Below are 27,998 nucleotides of genomic sequence, written 5' to 3'. Positions count from 1 at the left end.
AGGCTGAACCTACTGAGCCACCCAGGCACCCCAACTCAGAACTTTTTTTTTTTTTTTTGCATGATATAAACTTCATCTATGTAAAATCATACTTAGTCAACATGACCCTTCTCTCACCTTTATTTTCCAGTTCTTCTGAAAAGTTCATCATCTGCAGGATCGACAGACTCAAGTCTAGCCTTAGTCTAGCTATGCTTCACTCACTTGGGAGCTGTGTGAGTTTCACCAAAGTACTTAAACTCTTGCCTGTTCCTCATTCTGTGAAAGAAGGAAAGCAACAGCAGTCTCCTGCTACAGAGGCAATCAGATGAGAAAATTGTGTGGGAAGCCCTTGTGGCAGTGCTTGGCCAAGTGAAGGGCCCCGGGGCAATGCTCCAAGAAGGCGTGCTACAAGAGTAAGTGTGTGGGAATATGAGGAGTAGGAAGACTGCAGACCTTACCACTCAATGGTGAGTGACGTGAGTTTGCTCCAGGCTCCAAAATGTATTTGATGACAACATAATCTACAAGGTAAGCTGTGGTGCGCTGAAGGCCGCTGATAGAGCTGGGAGCAGTGAGAGCTGGTTTTGTGTATTTCTTCCCCACTCTGTGTTCACTAAGTTCACGCTGCTGGCTTGAATGTTTGGTGGTTGAATGTTTGGTAGTTGAATATTTATACTACTGGAAACTGGCAAGCGCTATAAAGCAGACCTCCCCTCCCTTACCAGAGAGCTGGATGTTGAACATTCCTCAGCACACTGCTGGTAGAGAACAGGCTTGGAGGTCAAATCAATCTAGGTTGGCACCCAAACCTGAATTTGGATGCTCACTAACGTACCTTAGGCGAGTTCTTAGAGCCATGGGTCTCTGATTTCTGACCCTTAAAGTGAAGCTAATACTACTATTGAGTTTAAAGACTATTGAGAAGATTAAGTGAAATAAGGTAATGTGAAACACTTCAAACAGGACCTAGGACCTAACATCAAATAGTAGATGGTGATTGTTATTATTATTGTGGAGAGTCTGGAGTAGTTTAAAACTTAACCAAATCCTATATATATTTTACTTCTTTTGCATGATACTTAATAAAGACATGAATGTGATTTTAGAGTGAACTTGCCAGTCTAAGTTAGGAAAGAATTTGCTTCATGGAAAAAAATTCTATTCAAGTTCTTATATTGTTTCTGTTTTAGAAAATATTTAAACAAATTTGAACATCTAAACAAAGAAAGTTTTAAAGCCAAACATCTAAGTGCTCTCCGTCTCCTCTGAGCATTTTTCAACAATGTTGGGCCCAAAGCCAGAATATGTTACAACCCTTTTGAACCCACCCCACCCTGCCCCAACAGCAGGCCTCCCCCAGAGAAAGAATTTGATATAATGCCAGTAAGAGAATCTTCCTCCTTAGAATATCTTAAAGCTTTCATCCTTTTGTTATTCTTAAAAAAAAAAAAAAAAGGCAAGCTAAAAATTTGGGTGTAACAAGCTTCAAAATATCCAAATGCACAGAGCCCAGAAAAATAAATATTCAAAATATAAAAACTTTGGTTCAGAGGCATGTAGATGAAGGACCTGGGCCTGAGGTTCCCCTTGCCATACTGTAGAATAATCCAGACAACCACAGGGCTAGATTCCTGTCTACACCCAAGCCTTTCTCTAAGTCCCCACATCATTAAAGGAGTAGCTTGTCACCCTCCTGTTGCTGTCCTTTGAGGGAGGCACAATAGCTCAAGGCAGTCCTGTTGGGCAGTTGGGTGAAGGGTCATCCGTTCATTTTTCAGTCTGTTGCCAGGGCATGCCGGGGTGGGGCAGGAAAAGGAGAGAGTAGACATGACTTAAGAGCACTGGTAGAGTTCCGGAAGCTACACCCTATAAGCTGGTGAAGGAAGGATGTGGAAAAGATGGTCCCCTGCAGGTCCTCCAGCGTTCTAGGGAAGTTCTACAACTTCCTCTTTATCCCCACCATCCACCTCCTCCTTTTGCTGGAGAGACTGCTGGGGACATGTAATATATTTGATATACTCTATAGCGGGGTAAAATCAAGATTTTCTATGGACAGTTGCTTCTTTATTCTGACCATGAGCTATACCACCATTGCCCCATTACTATGGAAGCCAGAAAGACAAACAGGACTTTAGAATTACACACTGTTCTACTGACAGGACTCTAAGAGGTGAAATCCTTTTTTGGGGGTTCACAGCTTATTAATTGTGTCCCTAGAGCACAGAATTTTTTTTTTTTTAACTTTCCTCCAAGTGCAATTTCCCCAGGCTATACGTGACAGCAGCTTTTCACTGCCAAGACCTAAATGTCAACTCTTTCTCTGAATTGACTTTCAGAATTCTGCTCCTTCAGGTTAACCTTGAAGCAAAGTCCTACAGAGCAATATCCCTTCTGGTTCATTTGCTTTGAACACCAACTTCCTTCTGGATTCTTTTCTCTCCAAGCAGAGGCTAGACCCCAGGGTCTGGCTCATAATTTCCCCTCTGTAACTGGCCTTGTCTAGGTCTCTTCAGCTCTAGGTTTTCCCACTGTGATTTCAGGTTGCTGGGCCAGGCTGGGTTCATACAACCATAGCTAGGTCCTAAGTGCTGCTCAGAACCCTCTTGCTCATCATTCTGTATACTTACTTCAGCACTGAGACTGGGCTTCCTGCCTGGTCCTCTTCACAGTCCCCCTGCCTGCCCCCATTTCTCAAAAAGCCTAGAGAACTGGGAGCACCTGGATGGGTCAGTTAACTGTCTGCCTTTGGCTCAGATCATGATCTCGGGGCACGGGGCTCCCTGCTCAGCCAGGAGTCTGCTTCTCTCTCTCCTCTGCCCCTCCCCCTGTTTGTGTGCACTTTTTCTCTCTCTGTCTCTCTCCCATGAGTAAATTTTTTAAAAATTTTAAAAGAACCCTAGAGAATGATTTACAGCATATTAAGAACAAGCAGATCCATTAAAGATTATGTCATTCAATACTCTCATTCTACAGAGAAGGAATCAAGATCACTGATACTCAGAAATTAATGAGTGCTTCAGTGCACCTGGCCTATGCCTTGCCTTCGGGTAGGTAAAATATTATGTCCATGTTAGAGACAAGGTACTAGAGATCCAAAGACATGTCATTTGTTCAAGGTCACAGAGCTAGACAGGCAGATTATAAAACAATACCCTCTTCCTGACTCCTTGCCTTTACGACACTCTCTAACCAGACTCTCTTCACTTTCGAGTATCTTTTGTGCATCTTACAATTAATTTATATTGGTGAGCACACCAAAAAGGTACACTGCTTAAAATAAGAATTTCTGGGGCGCCTGGGTGGCTCGTGGGTTAAGCCTCTGCCTTCAGCTCAGGTCATGATCTCAGGGTCCTGGGATCAACCCCCCCATCGGACTCTCTGCTCAGCAGAGAGCCTGCTTCCCCCTTTACCTTTCTGCCTACTTGTAATTTCTATCTATCAAATAAATAAATAAAATCTAAAAAAATAAAATAAAATAAGAATTTCTACGGGAATTTAATTTAAAATTTTCTGAGATTTTCGTGGGAAATTAACAGTAGATTCTTTAAAATTTTTCCAATCTAAAAATGATCTTTTCCATGCCACAGACCTTCAGAATTTTGGAGTCTTGGCTGCTTATCTATAAGTTAGAGTGGACCCAAAATTGTTTCCTCAGGATGATTTCCATTCTACCATGGCTTTGTCCAAAGAACTGTCCTGGTCAGCCTCCTTAATTTCAGTAAGAGAATCATAATTTTACCCTTGAGTCTAGTGATTGTCATAGCATTTGGATCTGATTTTAATTAGCAATCCAGAATATCCCCACTCCAAGTTTTGCCACATATTAGAACTTTAAACTCTCTGTGGTCCAAGATGACTCCAAAGTTGAACTACAATCATGGAGACTGGAAAAAAGCACATAATCCATCATTCTGTCAGAGATTAAAAATTTTGCCCTCAGCTCAAACTGACTGTCCAGGAAGCATGGCTGTACTTTTAGGCCTCCTCTCCTTCCTTAAAGTCACATTTTGAAATTATATTTTCAATTGAATAATCTCAAAGACACAGTCATCTAAATTCTGTCAAAGAAACATAGTCCAGTAACCAAAAAGCAATTTAAAAATAATGCAGACTGTTAATTTGTGTTTCTTAAACACAGCAAAGTTAATACACAGTTCATAGCAATATTTTCTAACATGCCATCTATAAGTTGGTTGACTTTAAAAAAAAAAAAAGCCAGCTCTTTTAGCTGCAAAATGAGTTTACTTGGGAATACCAGAGAATTGCAATTTTGGTTTGTAAGCAAACTGCAGAAATCCATAGCAATACTGGAAAACAGGAGAGACCAACTTGCTTTTATAGAGCAAAGGAGGAAGTTAGGAGGGACTGCTTCCAGGAGTTCAGGTAATGGTTCTTCAATGGCTGAGTATAGCAATTTCTCATTGGTTGGTCTGTTTTTGGACAAGGAGAAATTCTTCCCCTCTTCCTGTTGGAGTATGAATGGTAGTGTGTGAGAGTTCCTCCTTGAGTGCTTCCTGATTTAATTTTTAATCATTATGGTTTTCTTTATTTTCACAAGTTCATAACCTTGATTGTAATGATAATTTCATGACTCTCTACACATAGCAAAACGGATCAAATGGTACACTTCAGATACATGCAGTTTACTGGATGTCAATTATAACACAAAGAAGTTGTAGAAACTAATAAAGCTATTGGAAAAAAAAGCCATCTGTGATCAACCATCTTACCCATAGTTCCTATTCAGTTTTTTACTCCTAAATCTCTAGGAAAATTCCAGACTTGTCCTATCCTGCCTAGCCTATGTGCTTTAGCATCATACCCCCCATTTCCTGTTGGTTTTTCATCATGAAGCATCAGAAGCACTGGTCTACTAAAGGCAGGACACTGCTTAGACAACAGGGCAGGAGGAAGGAAGCTCACTAGCTAAAGCCAGAATCTTCTTTTGGGAGCAATAGAAGCATGAAGGAAAGGCTAGGACACTCATTTTTTTTGCAGCCCTCACTAAAAAATGCCCTGTAATTAAATGTGCTACTGGAATAATCACAATCATGCAGAATGTGAATCTGGCCTATATATCTTCTTGGAGCTCTTTTTAAAAGAAGGCATTCCTATATATTGACATAGAAAAACAATTGCAAATTGGTCATTTCTTGATGCTTCCTGTTTTGTTCTTATTTTATTTCTTTTTTTTTTTTTATTTGAGAGAGAGCGCATGTGTGTGTGTGAGTGGAGAGACAGGCAGAGGGAGAGACTCTCAAGTAGACTCCCCACTGAGCAGGGATCCTGATCTGGGGCTCCATCTCACAACCCATGAGATCAGGACATGAACCAGAATCACCAGTTGGACACTTATCTGACTGAGCCACCCAGCAGCCCTCATTTTCTTTCTAATGAAACAAAACTGGTTAAGTGAACGCACACCAGTGCAACTCAAAGTGGATCAAGTCTTGTCTGGCTCCTCTTCCAATGTTTAAGACCACCTGTGCTCTTGGTCTAACCACCAGAGTGAAACTGTTTCTCAGCTCTTATCTGCATTGGTGATTTCAGTCCCGTACTTGGGTCCACACTCCCACCGGAAGCCTCTCGTAGATCCACAATGACACCATGACCCACCTCCATCAGTCTCAGAGTGGTACCAACATCTACAGAAAAAGTTGTAGCAACCCACTGAGATTTCTAAATGAAGCAATCCCCAATTAATATTTCTCAAACATTATGAAGGAGATACATAATCAACAGCAATGTTTTTAAAAGCATTTTGCTCTTTGGGGCCCCTGAGTGGCTCAGTCGGTTAAGCATCCAGCTCTTGATTTCCGCTCAGGTCATGATCTCAGGTCATGAAATCAAGCTCCTTGTCAGGCTCCATGCTCAGAGGGGAGTATGCTTCAGATTCCTTCTCTTCCTCTCCTCCTGCTCCACTCTCTCACTCTCTCAGTCTCTAAAATAAATAAGTAAAGCTTTAAAAAAAAAAAAAAAAAAAGAAAGGAAGAAAGAAAAAGCATTTTGTTCTTCTGTGTTTCTTTCATACCTCATGGTTTCTTCAAGCCAAAACTCCTCCAAAACTCTTTAGAGGGTTTTATTTCCCAGTCTTAGTTCCACATATATCTTGGCTCCCATCCTCCTCCCTTTCCTCCCAATTAGTCATCAACAAATCTGGGTGGAAAAGATCTGCGAAGGAAGAATTGTCTTCAAATGGTGGAGGGGGAGAAGAAGCTTAGTGAGCAAAACCATGATACTCTTTAAGGAACAGGAAAAGGGAAAGCCAGCAGCATTCATATATTATTAAATTTGTACCATCATCAGTCCCTGTAGGGATTAAACTGGGGAGTACATTATCTACTAAATCACTATGCTTCTTTCTGTGAACACAGGAAAACATTTGTCAGTACCATAAAAAGCTGTGCTCCCACCAAACAATAGATTTGTCTTCACAGATACTGGAAATCCTCCACTGGTGGAGCCTCTGTACCTGCATGGGTCCTTGAGAAGTCTACAGCCACATTTACATTTACCTAGTAACATACAGTGTAGTGCAAATCTATGTGCTGATGTCACATCTGATTGATATTTCCTGTGCCTATTTCTCTCACCCACTAATTCTCTTGTCTATTTATGCTCTATGTAATTTTATAAGTGGTTTCAGATCTATTGTGGAATGAGGTGATGTGTTGAATGAATGAATGGATGAATGAATGAATGAAAACACACATTAACTCTCTTTCTATCTCCTCCTTTACAAGGTTACACATGCCTTTGCCTTTGCCTTTTAAATTTTAGCTCCACTGTACTCTAAACCCATTTCTGTCCTGGGTTCCCTGCTGTCTCCCAGTGACTGAGGATCAAAGTTAGACGTCATCTTCAGCTTCTCTAGTGCCTTCTCTCTCAGGCAGTCACTAAGATCTACCAGTTCCCACTTCATTCCCTGCTGCACATCTTTCCCTTCTGTTCCAAACTCAAGGACAGATTCTTGGTCAGGTCCTCCTTACCTCATACCTAGACTGTTTTCCTAAATAATCTCTTGGCTTCAGACCTTCTCCACTCCAAATCATCCTATAGATGCTGCATCATTTTTCTTAAATGCATAGAGACTTTTTAAATTTAAATTCAATTAGCCAAAACACGGTACACCATTAGTTTTTCATATAATTGAGACTCTTTTTTTTCCAAATTTAAATTTTATTAAAAATTTTATTAAAATTTTATTTTAAAAAATCTGTGAAGATTCTTTTACATCTAAACTACCTGTGGGGTTTTCTAGATAGTCCCTAGGTAACTAAAAGGATTTATCCCCTCCCCTTATAAAAGGAGCAATGCTAAAATAATAAGGTATGTTTCATACTCTATATTTTAATTAGCTCTATCACCTATACAAGTAACTGAAATAATTGTGTCAATGCTCACTTTCTGGTTCCAGATCCCAAATGGGCCTTTCCTTTCTTAAGCAAAAACTAGACTAACTCCCTACTTTGGACATTTTGACTTATACTAACCTCTTCTAATAATTTGTGCATAAAGGACAAGGTTATATTTTAAGGGTACTTGAAAGCCAGGAGCTTATCATAAGCCCATTGCTTATGTTTCTCTTGACCCCTCACCTAAGGCTTATACACCTTGTTTATCTGCTAACAGGCAATCCAATACTCTAGGCCATTTGATTATCTATCACCTATTAAATTCTTGTGTTGTCTATTTCCAACACACTAGTTAAATGCTGCTTTGATCTCAACCCAGTAACCCTAACTTCTCTTCCTTTTTTTAAAAGATTTTAAAAATTTTTAAGTAATCTCTATACCCAACGTGGGGCTCAAACAACCCCAAGATCAAGAGTCGAATGCTCTACCAACTGAGTCAGCCAGAGGCCCCATGCTCTTCCTAATACAAGAGAATTTCATGACATCAAAGAGCTGCTCTAAGCATGTTCTGTTTTGATTTGACTGATGTTCAACCATCATGACAATTATGTATTTGGTGATCACTCCCATCTTACGAATAATCAGTGTAGACTTTGTGCTGCATGAGTAATAGAGTCTAGATATTGTTATCAACAGCTTATTCTCTTCAGATAGTTCAGACATGAGTATGCCACAATTAAGACAGACCTAAGCTAATGTTTTGCATGATTTTGATATGTTATTCTAGAAAAGGGGGTTTTCTAACCTCTTTGAGAACTCCAATTAGAAACGTAAAAAGTAAATTAATGTCTACTTATTGGAACAATCTAATATCTAAAGAAGTCTCAGTAATTCAGACTGATACCCATTCTAAAAGAAAATAGACCAGCCTGCAATTATGCAAAACAAACATCCCTTTCTGGTGTTACTATCATTAAAATATAGTGGTTCAATCTGATTTCTGAATAAAACAGACTTTCTCAAATAAGGAGGGCATGTGTTGTGATGAGCACTGGGTGTTATACATAACTAATGAACTGTTGAACACTACATCAAAAACTAACAATGTACTATAGGCTGGCTAACATTAAAAAACAAACATTAAAAAAAAAAAAAGAACAAAAAAGAACAATTTTCCCCACAGAAAAGATACTATTTCAGAAATTTTTTACATCCTTTGATGTGTTTCCAAACCATATCTCTAAGTTTTTATACTTACGCATTAAAAAACAAAAAACAAAAAACCCACACACAAGCGACAGTGGCAGGGCCAAATTGAATCAGATTTTACAAAACTGATTGGGAAGAAGTTTACCTGACAGATTCAACAGATGATCAAATCTTGCCATATGTAGTTATCATAATCCAGGAAAAACTGGATGATTTTGTTGAAGATTTGTATTTATTTGTCAGAGAGAGAGCAGAAGCAGGGAGAGCTGCAGGCAGAACAGGCAGAGGGAGAAGCAGGCTCCCTGCTGAGCAAGAAGCCCGATGTGGGACTCAGTCCCAGCACCCTGGGATCATGACCTGAGCTGAAGGCAGACGCCTAAATGACTGAACCACCCAGGCATCCCTGGATGATTTTTTTTTTTTAATCTCACTTTATAGTTAAAGTATTTGAAGAAACATTTAAAGAAATGTATTATGGACATACTGTTCCTGAAACTCTATGGACATAAAATGAGCTAGTGGTACTTGATAATAAAAGTGTCCCAGTTTTCCATTTTAATGGGATCTGTCAAAACCTCCATAAATATGCACTGCAAAAAAACTGTAAATCAAGTTGTTGCATAAACCCCTATGAGACTCAGCTGACTCTTCCCCTGGAAGATTCTATTGTCAGATATGATCAGGTAAAATTTGTGGTCATAGGTCCAACAGATGAGAGCTGCCATTACAAAAGGTACATAGTTGAATTTATCACGACATGAATAGATTTAGGAGACCTAGTATATTCAAACAGACCCAATGAAGGTCAGTCTTAAAACTAACTGTGTTCAAGCCCCATGTTGGGTATAGAGCTTACTTAAGAAAAAAAAAAAAAAATGCAGGGCACCTGGGTGGCTCAGTTGGTTAAATGTCCAATTCTTGATCTCAGCACAGGTCTTGATCTCAGGGTCATGAGCAATACATTTCAGGGTGCGGGGCTGATTCTGTTGGTAGAGCATGGACCTCTTGATCTCCAAGTCCTGAGTTTGAGGCCCACATTGAGCGTGGAGCCTCCTTAAAAAAACAAAAACAAAACCAAAAAACTACACCAAAAAGGGTTATTTCAGGTACTCTTAACCACAAATACTATTAAGTTCCAAAACATACATCATAGACACATGTGTGCCAGTAAACATACTTAGGATCCTCCATTTGTATCCTAAAGTCTAGACCACTGTATGTCTGACTCAAGGCTCACTAAAAGTCCTTCAGGAGCAAGACAATTTCTGGAAGTCATCAGTTTACTTCCCAACCCTTTTTGGATGAAAAAAGTGGCATTAAGTATAAACAGTTTCCTTTCAACACTTTGGATGAATATCTGTGATTGGTCAAAGGACTTATCATTGAGCTTAAGATTTCTTGTCTCTTCTTTATTTCATTCCCTTTGTGTTAATCTCTTTTGCTCTCTTCTCAATTACTTCCTTTCCTATAGAATTCTCTGAAATAAATTTGCCTTTCTCAAAGAATTGCAATGGCCACCAAACTTTCTAAATATTAAATTTATCAAAATTCACTAAAATATGTGTATTTTAACTTTGAAACATTTCTATACTTCAGTGGGATTCTAGATCCCCCAAAATTAGCTGCTGTTACTGATATTTTTCAGAGCTTCAAACAGATAAAAGGGCATTAGAAAATAAGGAGACATGTGACTAATTATGCAAACTGGTCCAAATTATTTTTCCACAAAACTATGCAGGAATCACTGCATGATTTTTTCTTAACTCTCCTAGGATTTTGTCCTCTATAATTAGACCAATTAAGATCAGATTGTTATTAGTACATATTCTCATTAAACAGGCACCTCAGGGACACCTTCGTGGCTCAGTGGGTTAAAGCCTCTGCCTTCAGCTCAGGTCATGATCCTAGGGTCCTGGGATCAAGCCCCCCCCCCCCCCCCCCCGCTCTCTCTGCTCCGCGGGGAGCCTGCTTCCTCCTCTCTCTCTGCCTGCCTCTCTGCCTACTTGTGATCTCTGTCTGTCAAATAAATAAATAAATCTTTAAAAAAAAAACCAGGCACCTCAATAGTCTTAAGTCTATTCTTCCTGAATAACAAAACAGCCTTCTTGTTCTTACCATACTAAAATATCATCTGTTTTTGGACATAATAATCTGGTCTTTCCAAGCATTTAAAACCATTCTATCATTTACTCATATTTTATTGAGAGCTTTACACGATAACTTACCAAGAGTTGTCCAATATAGATTTTGTTGGTTTACACAAGGATTCCTGAACTATAATGTAATACTCATAAGTTATGTCTGATGATGACCCCCAATATAAAATAAGGAAACTCAATCTTGAGTTTGCTTTGATAAGATTGTGTCTTTGTTTGTTTATTATCTTTCTCTTCCATTGGAAACATAAGTTCCATGAAAAGAGGAACTCTGTCTTCTTCACCACTGTACCCTCAGTGCCTAGATGTAATAGTGCCTGGCATGTAATAGATGGTCAATAAGAACTTGAACAAATAGGGGTCTTTCTCCTGCACTGATGGAGGACAATATAGAAGTATTCTCAACACTTGGAAGAACAGCCCAGCTGCATTTTGGTGGGGACCACATGTAGAGCCTGTCAGTGGCCATGCAGAGCTAGTAGTTTTCCCCTAACAGCACAGAGACCTCTGGGAGCTGTCAGAACCAAGAGCGCAGAACCTTGGCTTTGTCACCCACTGTTCCTTCAGTAACCAAGCCTGGGTCTTGGACAAAAGTGTGCATTTCTGGCAATCCCAAGATTTATTTGGGGAGAAAGACACTGGAAGACATTGGACCTCTGGTCATTGACTCCCATCAAGGTGGATACGTATGTCAATGGGACCACAGTTGTGTTACCAGCTTTAGACACTAAGATTACACCTATATTTCCCATTTTGAATATGTATAATCAGCCCCCTTGACTCAATTTTAATTTCTCAAAGGCAGGCATTTAACATAAATGAGGGATTTTATTGATTGATGATGGAATGAAAATAACCCCTACAGATTTGAGTGTAGAGAAATGAAGAACAATTAAAAACAGGTCAAGCTCTTCCTTTCTTAACCCATGCTCTACTCATAAGGCTTCTGAAAATAACTGTTAAGCCATGTAATATGGGAAAAGGCAGCAGCAAGGAGGTTAACTACATTAATATAATGTAACATCCAATGTGATCTGGTGGTGGTATCTGCTTTCAGAACAGCCAAAAATAAGCTTCTTTTTTCCTGCTTTATTCAAAGACAGTAGCCCAGAAAGAACTTGACAAAAGTAATGGGTCAAACTTGATTTAGCTGATGACTTCTTGGGTGATCCTGATTCCAATATTCAACTTCTTTCCAAATGTGTTTCCTCCTCTGGTAAACAAGGATCATATCTGTCCGTGTCACAGAGTTGTTATAAAAGATTATATAATTATGGAAAGGCATTTAGAATGTAAACAATTCTACATCAAAAGTGTTCTAGCAGCCCTATCATCCCTGAGTGCATTTTAAGCAGTATTATGCTGTGGGCCATTTGCTATCACTGAAAAAAACAGATGGTCCTCTATGGTACAAATTTATACAGATGACAAGGTCATTGTTTTGCAAAAATATATTGAAAGCTAAGAGTCCTCTGCATAAAGATGCAGAAAGATTCAGATACAATTTCCTCAGGATTTCCAGTTGAGAAATAAAGCATGCTGGGATCACTGAAAACTATATCTGGCTCAGGCAGACAGCGTACCTGTTTGTTTTATTTTGACTCCTGGTTCAGAGCAGACAGTATGATTGCTGCTGATGCCTACAGACGATACTGCTCACTCTTACCCTCAGCTTCTTGATAATGCAGAAGCATCATATGGGAAACATTTCTACAGAACAGGTTAAAGACTGACTGAATTAATCAACTAATGTCAGAAAAATTTTGTTAAGTAAGATAAATGCACAATCTTTATAAAGATTCCAGAAAGTTTTGAATATTTTGAATATTTTCTGCTTTTCTTATTATCATCATACAGTATAGTCTGGTATTTTGATAAATGCAAATCTCATTCAGAAAAAGATACAATTTGATTTCCTGGTGAGTGAAGCACAGGGAAGGCACAAGACAGGTTCTATGCCTTTTAATCTCAAGACACTGTGAGAATCAGAGAACCAGGAATGTCAGGCAGATGTGAAATAGCAAATATTTGGAAGGTTTTCTGTTTTCTCTTAAAAGATTTTGCAAAGATGAATATTCTATTCTCATCTCACATGGTCTAATGCTTGAGCTCTTAATTCAGATCAACAGGCAGCTTCTCTGCCTAGTTGAGCTCTTTGTTGCTGTAAATTGAGCAAATATTCCATCTCCTCTTAAGGAGATGAAAACCAAACTATCTAGAATTATCCCCTTGACTACTGTCAGAATATACAATGCTACTTTATATCTATATATCAATATATAAAAACTACACCTTCATGAGAATGAATGAGGAAAGATATATCCTCTGAACAAGTGCATATATTTTGGTGAGCAGAAGATGCCACGATATGAGAAAAAGGTGCTCCTCTTACTGATGAATATTGCCTGAGCCAGAGCAGTCTGGCCAGCTCCCATTGGCTTCCATGGCTGCAACCCTTTGTGCAGTGTGCAAACCTTACAACTGTATAGAATAATTCATCAGTACTTAAGGATTGTTTTGTTGCAGCCTGGCTTCCTAGCAGTAACACTGCTCCACATCTGCCTGTGTTTTAGAATTTACAAAGCCCTTTTAATATTATCTTCCTTCATTTCTTCAAGAAACACTTAAAGAGATGCTATTTCTAATACTTCAAAAGTTTAGATAGGTTAAAGTACATGACTAGAAGCACAAGAATGGGCATTAGAGACCAAGTCTTTTGTTTCACAATGTCCTTGCTCTACAGCATTAGAGCTGTTCTTTCTTTATTCCCATTTAAACATGCCAGATTATTTGACCATTTTTCATATATGTTTCTTCCCACTTTAAAATCATCTTTGTAGAACCCTCAGTCCCATGTCTTTCTAGCGCTTGAAGCAAGAGCCAACTTCAACACCCTAACATAGATCAAGTTACGTGTCAATAGGCTTCACAGTGTTTTGAGCGTGTTGTGAGGGGACCCAAAGCACTAAGAAGTGCAGCCAGTCCCAAGGCTTGAGCTGAGTATTGATCTCAAATTGATAAGCATGTCATTGCTAGTAAACCTTACCTGTGTTTGCTTCTCTTGAGAATATGGCATTACTACTTAACACTGCAGTTTGACAACATTCATCAAATTGTTAATGCCATACCCTCAGGTTTTCCTTATTTTGTGCCTATAGCATTTCGTTTTAGATCATAAATGGCCACTTCAACTTAATCATTTATCATACTTATTTTTAATACTTTTCCTGATATTTGATTAACAATTCCTTCTTCCTCCTACCTTATTTAGCAAGACTATATATTTCACCAATATAAGTTCAATACTTGATTTTAAGTCACGTGGGACATCTCTCTCATGTCTTCTACTATTGATAAAACCCCTCCTATAAGGATATTCAGTTGTATAAGGCTCTAAATGCTTTAGAGCAGGAGTCCATAAACCTTCTCAGCAAAGGGCCTGAGAATGAACATTTTCCATTTTGCAGGCCACACAGTCTCTGTGGCAATGACCCCACTCTCTACCATTATAGCACAAAAGCAGCCATACACAATATATAAGTAAATGGGCATGAATGTGTTCCAGTACAGTTTATTTTTTAGACACTAAAATTTGAGTTTCATATAATTTTCACATGTCATAAAATATTATTTTCCTTTCAATTTTCTTCTGACCATTTAAACATTTAAAACCATTCTTAGCTCAAAGACTGTATAAAAGAAGGCTAGGATTGGGCAAGGTTTGGTGGCTTTGATAGAGATCAATGCTTAAATATTAACATATTGTAAGCTAGTTATATATCTGATGGGGGTTAATATCTGAAATATATAAAGAATCATACAATTCAATAGCAAAAATCTCCCAAACAAGCCCATTAAAAAATGGGCAGAGGAACTGAGTATCTGTTTTTCTTAAAGATTTATTTAATTAGTTTAGAGAGAAAGAGCATGCATGCGTGTAAGGGGGAGATGGGGTAGAGGCAGAGGGAGAGGAAGAGAGAAACTTTGTAACAGACTCTATGCTGAGTATGGAGCATCAGCCCCATAGGTAAGTACATATACATAGGTAAGTACTCTAGATATATTCTTATCAAAAGCCATTGAAATATAAATAAATAAAATACTCTATAAATGTTAGATGCCCAAAGTAATTGAGTCTACTCTAATACATCTACTCAATGTATTATTTATACATTGATAAATATTACATATATAGATAGTCATCATTTATTGAAGAAGTATTTGTTAACCAGTATTATGAACTTAAATAAAGGACATGTGAAAAAGGAAGATGCACTCCTCTTGGAAAATTAACACTTTGGTGGAAGAAGCTTCTATTAAAAATAAATATGGTCTCTATATTTATATATATTGATAAACCTATATAAATAGATAGATATAGATATAGATGTGTCTCTTTCAGAAAGGAAAGGAGGGGCAGAGGCACTTTTGGGAACCAAACCCCTGGCAAGACTAATCACTAAGAGGAGGGATGCCGTAAGAAGGAAGAAGAGCAGACCCCACACCAGGCACAACAGGCTCAGGGGACCTGCACTGGGAAGTCCCTGTAATATTTGCCTTTGAAAACCAGTGGGACTTAATTTTGTGAGTTTTTACAATCAGCAGGTCTTAATTCTGGGTACTTTCAATATCAGCAGGCTTAGCTCAGGGAAAGCCAGAGGGTGATAGAAAACCGTCCCCACCCTTAAACAGCCCCTTGAGATACAGCATAGAAGCAGCAGTTGGAAAAGCATCTAGGGTATATGAGAATATTTATTTACTCTCTCAGGACAGAAACTGAAGGGGTGGGAATATTTAGGAAATTTTTCCAAGAACAAAAGTACTGGCTGGTGCCACTTCTCTTCATATCCCCACCAACACCCCCCTCCCCCCACCACCCAGCCAAATAGCAGGATACCTAGGAGAAACTGTGATTACTCTCCACCTATCTTGGTAACACCAGGCAACCCACCCCCACATTCTCCTGCAGATCTACCCCCATCCAACCTACCCCACTAGTAGGCATCCCTTCAAATCATCTCCAGCCCCAACACACCTTACAAGCAATCCCAGCAAGGACAGTACCACTCTATAGTGACTCTTGCACCAGGGAGAGGGAAAGATAAACACATGCACCAATGCACCCAATCCCAAAAGCTTAACATTATAATAATCTGCATTATAGACAAAGAACCCTGCAGATCAGTGCAGCTACAGTCCTGGGCATTCGGTCTGACTTCCAGCCCACCCACCAGTGAAAGCCTCTCAGAGGATAACACACACAGTGCCCCCCAGGTTGGTGTGACTGCAACTTCAGCTAATGGGCTGAGGGCAGTCTTCTGCTCTGATGGCTGACACTGCCCAATCACAAACCCACAGCAGTGCCAGACTGGCCCCTTAAAACACGGGGACCAAACCTTCCTGGTGTACCCAGAGCAGGCAAAGTGACCATGGCAGCTGACTGCAGTGAAGGTAAATGCAACTCAGACACAACAGTAAGGCACAGGCAGCCTACATAGGAAATACCCCTGAAGTGCCTGGTCCTAGTGAACCGGGGCCTTGTGCCGCAGGGCCTTCTTCTTCATGAGGCCACCACTTGCAAGTACAGGAGACAGAGCTGACTTTCCTCATACACAAACATAAGTTTAGACAAAATGAAGAAACAGAGGAATATGTCCCAGTTGAAAGAACAGAACAAAATGTCAGCAAAATAGCTAAGTGAAATGGAGATAGGCAATACGCCTGATAAAGAATTCAAAGTAAAGTTTATACAGACATTCACTGGACTTAAGAAAAAGGGAGTGGAGGAGCTCAGTAAATCCCACAACTAAGATACAAAAAAATTAAAAAGAAGCAGTCAGAATGAACAACTCAATAATTAAAAAATACATGAGAAGGAATCAATAGCAGATTAGAGGAGGCAAAAGAATGGATCAGCGACTTGGAAGACAGGGTAGTGAAAGGAAGCCCAGATAAACAGCAAAATAAATAAATAAATAAATAAAACAAAAATTGAGACTAGGTAAAGGGAACTCAATATCACCATCAAGCATAATAATATTCACATTATAGGGATCCCAGAAGGAGGACAGAGAGAGAAGGCAGCAGAAAATTTATCTGAAGAAATAATAGCTGAAAACTTCCCAAATCTGGGGAAGGAAAACAGACATCCAGATATAGAAGGCACAGAGAGCTCCTAATAAAACCAACCCAACAAGGTCCAAACCAAGACACATAGTAATTAAAATGGTAAATGGTAATGAAAAAAGAGAGTTTTAGATACAGCAAGAGAAAATAAAAGATTTATATACAAAGTGAACCCCATAAGACAATCAGGTAAATTTTTAGCAGAAATTTTGTAGGCCAGAAGAGAGGGTCATGATATATTCAAAGTGCTCAAAAAATAAAACCCTGCAACTACAAATACTCTATAGAACAAGGTCATCATTCAGGATAGAAGGAGAGATCAACAGTTTCCCACACAAACAAAATTAAGGGATTTCATGATCACTAAACCAGCCTTAGAAGAAATGATAAAGGAAATTCTTTGAATGGAAAGAAAAGGCCATAATCAGGAGTAAGAAAATTAGGAGAGGGATAAAATTTCACAGTAAGTATATAATAAAAGTAGTAGATTAATCACTTTTAAAACCAGTGTGGGAGTTAAAGCACAAATGCAGTCAATAAATTATATCTATGAAATTCAGTTAAGGCATTCACAAAATAAAATGATGTAAAGTATGAAATCCTAAACATAAAATATGGGGGGGGGAGATACAAATTTTGTGCTTTTTAGAATGGGTTCGAACTTAAGTGACCATCAACTTAATATAGACTGCTACATGTGTAACATGTTATATATGAACATATGATAACCACAAATTAAAAAACCATAATAGATATACAAAAAAATAAAAAGAAGGAATCCGGCATAACAGTAAAGAAAGCCTACAGAACGCAAGGGAAGAGGGCAAGAAGAGAAAAAAGGAACAGAGAACTCAAAAACAACTGTAAAACAAGTAATAAATGACAGTAAGTACATACCTATAAATAATTACTTTTTATGTAAATGGACTGAATGCTCCAATCGAAAGACTTATGGTGATGGAATGAATAAAAAAGCTAAGACCCATCTATACACCACCTACAAGAGACTCACTTCAGACCTAAAGACACATGCAGATTGAAAGTGAAGGGATGGAAAAACACTACCATGCAAATGAATGTGAAAAGAAAGCCATGGTACCAACGTAGCAATACTTTGGCCCGACAAAACAGCTTTAAACAAAGACTTTAACGAGAGGCAAAGAAGGACACTACACAATGACAAAGGGAACAATACAACAAAAGGATATAACAAAAGGGTGCTCCTATGCACTCTCCACAGGAGCAAAAAGGAAGAAAAAGTATATAAAAGGAAGGAAAATATATAAAACCACTGTTAACAGACATATGGAAAAACAAACGGTAATATAATACTAGCTGGGGACTCTAACGCCCCACTTACATCAATGGAGACATCATCCTGAGAGAAAATCAACAAGGAAACACTGGCTTTGAACGATACATTAGATCAGATGGCCCTAACTGATATATTCAGAACATTTTATCCGAAGAATACACATTCTTTTCAAGTGCACATGGAATATTCTCCAGAATAAATCACATGTTAGGCCAAAAAACAAGTTTCAATAAATTTGAAAATGTTGAAATCATATTATGCATCTTTTCCAACCACAACAGTAAGAAACCAGAAATCAATCACAAGAAAAATCTGGGAAAAAAACCCATAAATACATGAAGGCTAAAGAACATGCTACTAAACATGAGTGGGCAAGCCAATAAATCAAAGGGTAAATTAAAAAATACATGGAGACAAATTAAAATGAAAACCCAACAGTCTAAAATCTTTGGGATGCAACAAAGCTGTTCTAAGAGGGCAGTTTATAGCAATACAGGTCTACCTCAAGAAAAAAGAAAAATCTCAAATAAGCACCTAAACTTACATGTAAAGGAGCTAAATAAAAGAACAAACAAAGCCCAAATCCAGTGGAAGGAAGGAAATAATAAATATTAGAGCAGAAATAAATGAAATAGAGACTAAAATAACAATAGAACTAATCAATGAAACCAGGAACTGTTTCTTTGAAAGACCAGCAAAATTGATAAACCTTTGGCCAGACTCATCAAGGGAAAAAAAAAGAGAACTCAAATAAACAAAATCAGAAATGGAGGAGAAATAACAGACATCACAGAAATACAAAGGATTGTAACAGAATATTATGAAAAATAGTATGCCAGCAAAGTAGACAAACTAGGAAAACATGGATAACCTCCTAGTAACATATAACCTTCCAAAACTGAATCAGGGAGAAACAGAAATTTTGAACAGACTGACTGCTAGCAATAAAATTGAATCAGTAATCACAGAAACTCCAACAAGGGGCTCTGTCAGTTAAGCGTCTGACTTTGGCTCGGGTTATGATCTTGGGGTCCTGGGACTAGCCTTGCATGTGGCGCCCTGCTCAGTGGGGAATCTGATTCTTCCTCTCTCACTCACTCTGTTCCTCCCTCTGCTCATGCTCGCTCGCTCTCTCTCTCTCTCTCTCTCAAATAAATAAATAAAATCGTTAAAACAAACAAACAAAAAACCAACAATGCACAAATAGAAGTTCAGGACTAGATGGTTTCACAGGTGAATGCAACCAACAATTATAGAAGAATTAATATCTATTTTTCTTAAACAATTCCAAAAAATAGAAAAGAAAGGTAAGCGCCTAAATTCATTCCATAAGACCAGCATTATCTTGGAACTGAAACCAGATAAAGACACTGCAAAACCGGACAGACAAACAAACCAAAAAACCCGTCAATATCTCTGATGAGCATCAATGTAAAAATCTTCAACAAAATATCAGCAAACTGAATTCAAAAAATCATTCACCATGATCAAGTGGGATTTATTCCAGGGATGCAAATGTGGTTCGATATTGTAAATCAACCAATACAATACATCATATTAACAAGATAAAGCATAAAAACCATATGAGTATCTCAACACATGTAGAAAAAAAGCTTTGACAAGGTACAATATCCATTCATGATAAAAACTGTCACACAAAGAAATGGAAAGATACGCCATGCTCATGGACTGGAAGAATTAATACTGTTAAAAAGTCCACACTACCCAAAATAATCTACAGATTCAATGCAATCTCTATCAAAATACCAACAGAATTTTTCATAAAAATAAAACAATTAATCCTAAAATTTGTGTGAAACCACGAAAGCCCCCAAATAGCCAAAGCAATCTTAAGAAAAACAAAACTGGAAGTATCACAATCCCAGATTTTACAATACACTACAAAGCTGTAGTAATCAAATCAGTATGGTACCGGCACAAAAATAAACTCACAAATCTTTACAAAACTGTAAAGAACAGAAGGGAGCCCAGAAATAAAACTAAACAATAAATTCAATTAATTTATGACAAAGGAAGCAAGAATAAACAATGGGGAAAACACAGTCTCTTCAACAAAAGGTCTTGGGGAGAGTGGATAGCTACATGCAAAAGAATGAAACTGAACCACTTACATCATACATAAAAATAAATACAAGAAGGATTAAAGACCTACATGTGAGACCTGAAACCATAAACTCCTAGAATAAAAGCCTAGACAGTAATTTATTTGACAACTATAGAAACATTTTTCTAGATGTCTCCTCAGGCAAAGGAATCAAGAGCAAAATAAAACTATTGGAACTACACCAAAATAACAAACATTTGCACAGCAATGGAAACAATCATTGAAACAACAAGACAACCTACTGAATGGGAGAAGATATTTGCAAATTATATATATATATATATATATATATATATATATATATATCTGATAAGGGGTTAGTATCTAAAATATATAAAGAACTTACATAACTCAACACAAAAAAAACCCAAATATTCTGATTTAAAAATGTGCAAAGGGGAAAAAACAATTAGTTAATCAAAAATATGCAGAGGACCTTAATAGACATTTTTCCAAAGAAGAGATACAAATGGCCAACGTGAAAAGATGGCCAACAGCACTAATTGTCAGGGAAATGCAAATTGAAATCTTGATGAGGTATTACCTCACACTTGTCAGAATGGCTAAAATCAAAAGCACAAGAAATAACAAGTGTTGGCAAAGATGTGAAGTAAAAAGGAACCCTCATGCACTGCTGGGAATGCAAACTGGTGCGGTATAGAGTGTCCTCAAAAAATTAAAAATAGAATTACCATATGATCCAGTAATTCTCCCACTGGGTATTTACCCCCCCAAAATGAAAATACTATTTTGAAAAGACAGATGCACCCCTATGTTTACAGCAGCATTACTTACAATAGCTAAGATATGAAGGCAACCCAAGTGTGCATACATAAATGAATAAAGATGTACTGTGAATATAAAGTGATAGAGATATAAATTAGATAGTGAAATATTATACACCCATAAAAAAGAATGAGAGCTTGCCATTTGCAACCACATGTATGGATCTAAAGGGCATAATGTCACATGGAATAAGTCAGACTGACAAAGACAAATACCATATAATTTCACTCACATGTGGAATTTAAGAAACAAAACAAATGAGATGCCAAAGAAGAAAAGATACAAAAGAAAACAGACTGTTAAACAGAGAGAATAAAAGGTTGCCAGAGGAAAGGTAGGTGAGGGATGGGTGACACAGATAAAGTAGACTGAGAGTACTCTAACCATGATGAACACTGAGAAATAGAATTGTTGAGTCATTATATTGCATAGCTGAAATTGATATAATATTATATATTAATTAAAAATAAGTAAGGGGTGCCTGGGTGGCTCAGTCAGTTAAGTCTCTGCCTTTGGCTAAGATCATGACCCAGGGTCCTGGGGATCGAGCCCCATGTTGGGCTCTGGGCTCAGCACAGAGTCTGCCTGTCTCTCTCCCTCTCTCTCAAATAAATAAATGAATAAAATCTTTAAAAATAAATAAGTAAATAAATAATAAAAAGAAATAATACAAAAAGTATTCTTAGCTTACAAGTTGTATAAAAGCAGGCCAGAGTTTGGCAAGGTTTGTTGGCCCCAATGTGGAGATGAATGCTTATATCAACATTTTGTAAGTTAGGGACACCTATAAATGTCATGTTCCCTACTTTCAGTTTCCCAGACAGTAAAGTCATTAGAATCAAATCCTCAGGACTAGAGATTAAAAATTAATCAAAATGCTTTCGATGAAATAAATTTGAAATGAAAATCTAGAAAAAACTGCTGCCTTCATGTTTAATTCCATATTACTATAGCTAAGAATATTCATTTATTCCTATGAAGTTTTAGATTTTCATATTTCCCTTTTCCCTTCAAACATCAGCTTTATGAAGTATTCACAGAAAAAAATATATAAAAAGATTTTTTACTCCACATTAATAATAAATAACTCCAGGCAGTGAACTCTGCCTCCTCCTGATGTTACCCTTGGCTCCGAAGTCTGATTGGCCATGTTGACTTCTCCTTCCTGTCTTGAGTGATCTTAATTCAGGCCCCACAGTCCAGATTCAGGGTACCTGATTTCTAGTTTAGTTACACGCTTCTGTAAGTTAAATAAATGATTTAGATTTGGGACAGTAGGTTCTGGAGAAATCCTCTCTCAAGACGAATTTCAAGCTGGCAGAATGAACTAGGAAGAAAGATAAAGAAATGGAGAAATTACCTATGGTGAAAACTGTAAAGTAGCCTCCCAGACTACTGGCCTCATTAGGACTTTGGACCTAAAAACATTACGCACTAGAAGACAAAAAATCTGTTTCCTGTGGATTTAGCTATTTTGGGGCTTTAGCTATGAGGTCTGGATTGTAGACTGCTGTCTAAACCTTCCTGGTTTTTGCAAGGCCGACTCTTGTGGTCTCTACTCCTTTGCCCTTACTCTGCTCTCAGGTGCCTCTGCTCCTGGCTTCTTCTACCTTGGCTGGAAATTTCTAGGTCTCCACCTCTAAAACTCACTTCCACTTCCCTTGCCATGGTCCCATGCCTGTTCTTTTGAATTAGTGAGACCCTTTCCTTGCTGTTCTGTTTTTTTCAGAGGACAAAGTTGGGTTCTTGGGGATGAGAAGAATGCAAATAAAAAATAGAAGGTACTATGTTTCTGTATCAAATCAATAATGAGTATGTAATATAAACATATATATATACACATTATATATTACATACATATATTTGATGCTGCTAAAGGTGTCAGGAAGCACATTCTCACATAATGTGAGAACAGCATAGCCTTGTTGAGATACAATTAGACAATATACATCAAGACCCTTAAAATTATTTGTATCCTTTAATTGCATAGCCCATTCCTAAGAATATATCCCAACAGAAGAATCCTCAGTATAGAAAAAAGCTTCCATGGGTGCCTGGGTGGCTCAGTGGGTTGAGCCTCTGCTTTTGGCTTTGGTCATGATCTCAGGGTCCTGGGATGGAGCCCCGCATCGGGGTCTCTGCTCAGCAGGGAGCCTGCTTCCCCTTCTCTCTCTGCCTGCTTCTCTGCCTACTTGTGATCTCAATCTCTCTGTCAAATAAATAAATAAATAATCTTTAAAAAAAGAAAAAAGCTTCCAGCAGAAAGATATTCATTATAACATAATTATGACAGAAAAGGGAAAACCTGAATGTCCAGCCATGGGGGAAGACTATTGTTAACTAAGCTACATATAGTTGGTGAGGAGTGTTAGTGTTTATAGTAAAGAAAAGATGAAAAAGCTGGATACAAAATTGTATGTATAGTATGATTGCTGCTATTTATAAGGATATTTTCATAAGTAAAAAAAGAAGAAAAATTCCAAATAATAGTTAATTTCCTCTTCATACTTTCATGTACTTGATACTTTCTACTGTATATATGCTAGTATAATCAGCGAGAAAACGTGTACAGTGTGACATGATACGTAACACTGTAAGTACACTGGAATAATCAGGGAGGAAGGTTAGTGAGAAATTGCTTAGGGAAAAGAGCTAAACATAAAATTGTATATGTAAAATAAATGCAATGATCAAAAAAAACACTCTACATTAAGGGCATCAAACTTAAATACAGATAGGAGCCAAATAGGCAGCAAAAAAAAAAAAAAAGGAAGGAAGGAAGGAAAAAAAGAAAGAAACAAACAAACAAACTGCATTGGGACAATGGTACATTGGCAAGCATGTGTTCCTTTTGAAGGTGACTCTCTCCTCAACTCCTGCCATTTGAAAATATAGGTTCAATACTTTTTTTTTTTTAAGATTTATTTATTTATTTGGGGGGGCAGAGAGAGAAGGAGAGAAGCAGACTCCCCACTAAGTGCAGAGCCCAACACAGGGTTCAATCCTACAACCCTGAGATGACCTGAGCCGATATTGAGAGATGGATGTGTAACCCACTGAGCTACCCAAGCAACCCCAAGTGCAATTTTTCAAGAAAAAGACTAAATCTGGACTTAATGTAAAAATCTCTTCATTTTTGTGGGTTAAAATCTAACTTAAATTATAAATATATTGCATGGGACAGATAAAACATACCAATTTTTTAAAAAAGATTTTTATTATTTATTCAACAAAGAGATAAAGAGCACAAGTAGGCAGAGCGGCAGGCAGAGGGAGAGGGAGAAGTAGGATCTCTGCTCAGTGGAGAGCCCAATGTAGGACTCAATCCCAGGACCCTGAGACCATGACCTGAGCCAAAGGCAGAGGCTTAACCCACTGAGCCACCCAGGCACCACCCCCCATTTTTTTTTTTTTATCTGAAAGACTACCTATCTGCATCTTCTGCTCTCTATCTGAACACACACACACACACACACACACACACAGAGAGAGAGAGAAATAGATTTTAGGGAGAATCCAACCAAAATGGGAGCAGTAATCATGGCTGGAAGATAGAACTCTGGTGATTCCTACTATTTTCAATGCTTTCATATATCCTAAATCTTCTCTAATATGCACAGATGTTCTTATAATGGAAATCTGAAAGCATTATTTTTCACCAAGTACAGACAGAGCTTATCTTTTTTGAAGACTTCTCAGGATCTGGAGCTGCTTTTTCTCTTTCCTTTCTGCATGTTATAGCCATTAAATTAAGCTTTTAATTGTTCTTAAAAGGATTTTTATAAATAGATAAAACAGATAAAAGACTTAAAGACATCAGCACAAAAAATGTCAGCCATGTCAAGTAGACAGTAAAATCAGGATGCCATTTCGATGTCACTGCCTAGTCTCTCTCTCCCCACCCTTTTGTCCCCTCACCCCCAAACCCAATCAAAAGGAATTACGTCCCTCCAACCTGTTTTTATTCCAACAGCATAGCTGAGGAGGAGGGAGGAAAGGCAATACCTAAAGTTTATGAGAACTTAGGAAATGCAGGGAGGGTTGATGGCTTGGAAAAAGTGAAAGGTTTTACATCTTAACCCAAAATTATTTTAATAATTCTACTCTGAAAGCTGAGCCATTTCTCTAGACATTAAAGAAAAAAAAAAAAAAGTAACAAAAGACCCTCTCCAATTCTCTGAGGGACAGAGTTGCAGATGGAGAAAAAGTAGAAGAAGTTAGATTTGCCCTTCTGCAAGTCAAGTATCCTAAAGGCCTTTTAAATTTCCTTTATATTTTCTCTGTAAGTTCAAAGGGACTGTTCACGGTTCATTCTGTGCTTAGAGGTGGCAAGCCCTGGGCTTGGCAGGAGTCATATTCTCATTCGTTCTTTTGCTTCTCCTTGAGAATGTGCTCTGTTTTCAGGTCTGCTCTAAGAGCCCTGGGGGGATGAGGCATAACAAGACAGGGTTTGGGAAGATGAGTTTTGGGGGGATTCATGGGGCACTGAGATGGGTAGGGGTCCTGAGGTCAAGTAGTCTGGAGAAGTGCAACTGCTCCATCAAAGAGTTCCAGAGTTTTCTCTATTTTTGACTGGGGTGTCAAACTGAAGTTGTAGATTAGCGGGTAGGAGAAGTCCAGTGGGAGGCTTTTTGGAAGCAGTTTAATTGAAATGACCAAAATGCTATTATAGAGAGGAGAAACAATGAAATGACTTGTACTTAAAATTATAGCTAAACGGAGGTGGGAAAAAGGAGGCATGTCCTCAACCCAGAAATGGATTTCCTTGAAAGGGGAAAGCATGCTAAATTAGGAACCTGGGAAGGTGGTAGGACGGGGGGGCGGGGGGGGGGTCTGCTGTCAAGGATCTTGGAAGTTTGAGCGATAGGACCAAGCTCAGCTGCCTGCTGAGAGAGAAACGATGTTGGCTCTGCTGTTCAGGTTGGGCATGTGCGTCTGTACTGGTGGGCTCCCAGGGTAGCTCCACTGTGTTTCAGACAACCCCGAATTCAGTGGCTCAGACGGGAAATGTTTCTCACTCATGGTCTGCAGGTCAGGGGCCGCAGCTCTCCAACGGCTGAACATGGGATTCAGAAGGATGCACATCTCTCTGCGCATCTTCTTACAGGACCCACGCTGAAGGACCTCGGGCTTCCACAACGTGATCTAATAGGGCTTCTGGCACGCAGAACTGTCACATGAACTTCTGTCTACACCCTATTGACCAAAGTGAGTCACATGACCAAGCCCACCAAGGGAAGCGGCCTGGCGGGGAAGTAGACTCTGCCCCAGAAGGAAGGGAGCCTAGAGGTAAATATTGGCTTAACAATATTCAATCATAGAAATCTTCAAGGTATTGCATATTTAATGGGGTAAAAAGGTATTGCCTGAGTTAGTATTTCCTGAAAGTGTTCCTGAGCTGAGAAACAAAAGAACGGATAAGAAGGTGGAAAGCAACAAAATGAGCAACTTGCCATCTCACTCCCTAGAAAGAAATCTCTCACACAGGCTCCTGGCCACCTCAAAGTAGTACTACAAAAAACAAAAACAAAAACAACAACAAAACAAAACAAAAAAACAACAGCAACAACAAGAAAAGAAAAGGAAAAAAGTGAAGGTGTTAAAAGCATTCTTAATGGCAAGGAGGATCCTGATTTTGAGGGGCTTACAATTTATGATTTAGGGGCTTTGAGAAAAATCAAAATTACAAATGTAAACTTATATTTAAAAGTGTTAAAGTTCATGTTTTGAAAAAAACTGATCAGCAACAAAACTGTACCAAAATAACCCCATCCCAAAATTTTTTTAAATTAACCAACTACTTGACACACTTCTATAGGTCTTTCTACATTTTCTGGCTGCACGAATTTTGAAAACCTCTTTATTTGACAATAATTTTCTAATATCATTTCTGTATGGAGAAGAGATAGATATAGTCATTCCTCTAATATGATAGCTTCTGACTGTATATTTCAAAGTGTTTCTCTTCCATAGCCCTCCACGCTTCCAACATCGGGCACTCTGCCACCTCCATGAGACTACCACTGGCCCTGGACCTTCGTGGTTGCTGAGTTCACATCTTGGTCAGGAGGAGCACAACTGGAAATAACCGAAATGGCTACCAGCTGATGAATGGATGAACAAAATGGAGTATTATTTAGCCATAAAAATGAATACAGTACTGATTCATGCTATAACATGAATGAGCTTTGAAAACATTGTTCAAAGTAAAAAAAAAAAAAAGCCAGACACAAAAGACCACATATTGTATGATTTCATTTATAAGAAATGACCAGAGTAAGCAAATTTATAGAGATAGAAAGTAGATTAGGAGGGGATTAAGAGATCAGGAGCTGGTTGGCATTGCAAGAAGGAGAGAATGGAGAGTGACTAATGGGGTATCTTTGGGAGGATGGGGTGTGAAAATGTCCCAGGATCAAATAGTTGTGACAGTTGCACAGCCTTGGGAATATACTAAAATAACTGAATTATATGCTTTAAAAGATTCAATTTTATAGTAATAGGAGCTATATCTCAATTAAAATAAAAATTTTTTAAAAAAGCATTCCAGAAAGCCACTCCTACAAACAGCTGGAAAGAACTATACCCAGAAGTGCCTGCAAACTAAGTAAATACATCACACTGAACCAAATTCACTGTATCTTTGCTCTGACATCCCTTTAGTCAGATTCTGAAATACCCTTAGCCACCACATGATACAAAAGGATGGTGATTGAGGGAAGTCAGGGTAGGAGACATTCCTTTTACTTCTGCAAATTTCACAAATTCACAAAAGCATATGACCAAGTGAACACATTGTCAGGGGTCCTTCCAGAGAGCCCTGAAGTTCAAGCGCCTCACTTAATACTTCCATGGTCAGTACACCCTGGCCCCACCATATCCTGCTCCCACCCTTTGCAGACCACACTCATTTAAATTTTAGAACATGGTCAGGTGGTCCTGAA

At 38.3% G+C, this 27,998-nt stretch overlaps 2 long non-coding RNA genes across 3 annotated transcripts in view; one reads left to right on the top strand and one right to left on the bottom strand.

The window, feature by feature from the left end:
• LOC122893950 overlaps positions 1 to 27,998 on the bottom strand; it is a 52,575-nt gene that overhangs the window by 13,902 nt on the left and 10,675 nt on the right. The gene's annotated exons all lie outside the window — the stretch shown is intronic.
• On the top strand, positions 11 to 27,932 carry LOC122893949. Of its 2 annotated transcripts, none has more exons than XR_006381728.1 (3): positions 11 to 510; positions 26,162 to 26,343; positions 27,028 to 27,932. It is a non-coding gene; the product is annotated as an uncharacterized LOC122893949 (long non-coding RNA). The 2 variants fall into 2 exon arrangements; XR_006381727.1 differs by having other exon boundaries at positions 26,086 to 26,343.

The sequence above is a fragment of the Neovison vison genome, chromosome 13, assembly GCF_020171115.1.
Source record: "Neovison vison isolate M4711 chromosome 13, ASM_NN_V1, whole genome shotgun sequence".
In the NCBI taxonomy this organism is placed as follows: Eukaryota; Metazoa; Chordata; class Mammalia; order Carnivora; family Mustelidae; genus Neogale; species Neogale vison.
This window is presented reverse-complemented; position numbering and strand designations above follow the sequence as displayed.